At 47.8% G+C, this 3,523-nt stretch overlaps 1 long non-coding RNA gene across 1 annotated transcript; it reads right to left on the minus strand.

The window, feature by feature from the left end:
• Nucleotides 1–1,936: 1,936 nt before the first annotated feature.
• LOC134208331 (uncharacterized) lies at nucleotides 1,937–3,259 on the minus strand. Its single transcript, XR_009978619.1, has 4 exons — nucleotides 2,931–3,259; nucleotides 2,768–2,874; nucleotides 2,613–2,714; nucleotides 1,937–2,554 (listed from the first exon to the last, which is right to left on the minus strand). It is a non-coding gene; the product is annotated as an uncharacterized LOC134208331 (long non-coding RNA).
• Nucleotides 3,260–3,523: the final 264 nt, after the last annotated feature.

Genomic DNA, 3,523 nt, shown 5'->3' on the forward strand with positions numbered 1-3,523 from the left:
GTTAACATTCTGGTAAACAGATGACGAGCACGTAGGACCATGGGCTTTTTGGCGTTATCCAATTCCTGTGAGTGACCCAATATCCCACCGACTTGGATTATATTGTCCCTTGACAATGTCGGATTGAACCATCGTTGTGATAGTACTTTGCTATTGGTTTCTTCAAAGAAAGAGATTTCTATTCTTTCTGCTGAGGTTTGCGTATAATAGTGATTTCGGCTGCATCTAACTCCTTCACCGTTAGAAAACTAGTCGGCTTCGAATCATACTTCCGCAGTATTCTAATCAGGCGCTGCCAGATTGCCTATCGCCTCAGCACTTCTGTGTACGACGGGAGCTTGGAAATGTACCAGCCCACAAAACCTTCGGGCTTCTCATTAGCACAATGTGCTGTTGAACGAAACTCTGGTTTTGGTTTTGGATGGTTTTGATCGGGTCCAATTCCTCGGAATATAAGGACCGCCGAATTGTCCACTCCGATAACGATAACACACGGTTGCCAACGAATGTTGTTAACATTGAAGGATTTCCCTTAATCCATTGGAGATCGCAAGTTGAGTCGGACCAGAAGAACACCTCCATTGGAACCTTGATCGACTCTAGGATTTTCTATGCCAACAACGCGGAAAGCAGTGCTCCGCAATCCGCATAGCTCTAGCTGGGGAATTGATTGGCGCCTCAATAATGCCACCTTGGATTTTGACGTCAATAATGCAGTCCAAACTTCTCCTTTGTGATTCTCGAACCGGATGTACGCACAAGTTCCATATGCACGCTCGGAGGCATCGGTGAAGATATGCAAATGAATAGGGCCCTCCTTAGCCGTGCGCTAAGACGCGCGGCTACAAAGCAAGACCATGCTGAGGGTGGCTGGGTTCAATTCCCGTTGCCGGTCTAGGCAATTTTCGGATTGGAAATTGTCTCGACTTCCTTGGGCATGAAAGTATCATCGTGTTAGCCTCATGATATACGAATGCAAAAATGGTAACTTGGCTTAGAAACCTCGCAGTTAATAACTGTGGAAGTGCTTAATGAACACTAAGCTGCGAGGCGGCTCTGTCCCAGTGTGGAGATATAATGCCAATAAGAAGAAGAAGATGCAAATGAATCTTCACTGCTTCTGGTAAAACAACGCAACGTTGAATGATTAACTCGTTCAGTCGGGGTAGCTGATGGTGAAAAGCCTGCCATTCTGCCAGCAGCTTCGGGGGTAAAGACTGATCCCAGCCTAATCGGTTTTCTTCCTCATCTTCTTGCGTCCAAAGTAATTGCATGAACAGCTTCGCTCGCAAGATCACCACTCCGATCAAACCAAGTGGATCGAAAAATGAGTCTATTATCGAGAGTACCTCGCGTTTTGACAGATCTTCGTCAAAGTTTAGAATACCGATCTTAAAGCGGAATTTGATACGATCGGTTTCTGGTAACCAAACCAAACCTAGGGTTTTCACGGATGGGTCGGGGTCTAGCGATACTTCTTCGGTATTGGCGATCGCTAGATTTTCCTTGGGAGTACCTTTCAACACTTTTGCACAATTCGATGCCCATTTCCTTAACGAAAATCCATCTTTGGATAGCATCGAATCGAGTTGGGTCCTCAGCTCCATAGCTTCCTCTTTGGTGTTCGTACTAGTCAGGACGTCATCCACGTCCTTCTTGACAGCCCTTGCCGCCATAGGGAATCGGAGTTGCTCATCTTCAACTAATTGCAGTGCGTGTAGCCAAATATTCTGTCCGCAACAAGATGGTTTGGAGAGGAATGTCGTTTTGACAGATAAGAATTTGGTGGAGCATTTTTTCAACATCGGCAATCAACATGATGCGTACCATACGACAACGGAGGATGATTGATCGTAGATCGTCCTGGATCTCTGGCCCACCAGCAAAGCATCGTCGCATCAACCTTAGTCGTTATTGCGAGTTCTCCGGTTAGCGGGTAGAGCGGAACTACCAAAGCGGACTAAAATGCACAAAACTGGAGGGCCAAAGCACCAACCAAAACAAAACGCCACAAATCTAAATTTTCATACATGTATTTAGGGCATCCGCCCTCATCATTTGCCTTTCCTAGCCTCCTACTTCTTGGCCTAACTCCTCTACTCTTTCTCTATTCACATCTTCTTACACGCTAACATTTTTGTTTTCGTACTCACGAACTGCGGGGCGTCCCCCTAGTCTCGCCTCACCCATCTCCTCGCACAACTCCATAATCTGCGACGATTTGCCATCAATCGCTCCTACTTGATGTCTCGTCTCCAGATCTCCGTTTGCGGTTATGACGGACGGCTTTCCTGGCGGCACTAGCGGTGGAAATACCGGCCAATTCCCTCCTTGATGGCGACGACGGGATCACTGGGACAACTGCGCCTCCGACCTCTCCGTGCTGGCAAACTTCCTTTTCTGCGCAACTCCTCTGCTGGAGATCCCTATGGCCGTCCAGTCGACCGTGTACTGGAGGCCGCACGCCTTTCACCAATTCCACACGACAGTCACCGGATCAACACAAGCACAAATCGTCCTTCAGCATGCGCAGCTCAGCTCCCATAGAAACACCCTATCAAAGCAACTTATATGAATTGTTTGCTCATTCAGTTTTTTGCAGTACAACTTACCCAGCGAATGGGGTGTTTTGGCTCTGACGGAATTGTAACCGATCTCCGACGGATGTGTGTTTGGTTCACTTCCCCGTGGTTTTGTTCTGACCTTCGGGTGATCTGCAAATCGCATGGGGTTCGGCTTATGTCGCGCAACGATAAAATAGGATTACCTTTTGCCCTTCGATTGACGGCCCGTTGACTGAAGTCAACTTGCGTTCGGTGCCGTGCTTTCTTGGACCGTCTACCTTCCTGCGTGATTCTGGAACTTTTTCCTGACCTGCGATGGAAGTGAGGTTATGCCTGCATCGTGGCGTGCGATCAAACAACTCCTACCTTTGGTGCGTTTGTTGCCGGCGTCTCGAAACCGGATTTACCTCACGGTGAACGATTTCGGGTGAATTTCGGTTCCCGAATTAAACCACCGGTGACAATCACTCACAAACCGCGCACTGTGATTCCCGCGAAGGGATTTTATAACTTTTCGCCTCGTTGTGGCGGCGACGATCTTCTCGCACGGAGGTACCGAAAAAAGTGAAGACTCATTTCCTCTTCGATCTGGCTTGCGGTGTTGCCGTTCGTGGTGTGCGTGTGTCAGTGGCTCCTGTCAAACTACTGCAGTGGCGCGCCGCTTTGCGCCGCATATTTGATGCAGGGCTGGATTTTCGATTCGCATTCAAACCGACTGTTGGTGCGTTATGCAGGTGTGCGGGATGGTGCTTGCGTTTTGTTTTATTGTCGATTGCAAGTATTACTGATTTTTACATAATAATATTCTTCAAAGCTTACAAACAATACTAAATGTAACATCGTTATGCTGTCTTGTTTGACGACTGGATAGTGTGGAAGGAAACACCTATGGAGGGAATCCTCTTTCCCTGTATCGACCACCCTGCGCATGTGTGCGAGTTGTTCGTACTCCACCATGA

Source organism: Armigeres subalbatus, chromosome 1, assembly GCF_024139115.2.
Source record: "Armigeres subalbatus isolate Guangzhou_Male chromosome 1, GZ_Asu_2, whole genome shotgun sequence".
Taxonomy (NCBI): Eukaryota; Metazoa; Arthropoda; class Insecta; order Diptera; family Culicidae; genus Armigeres; species Armigeres subalbatus.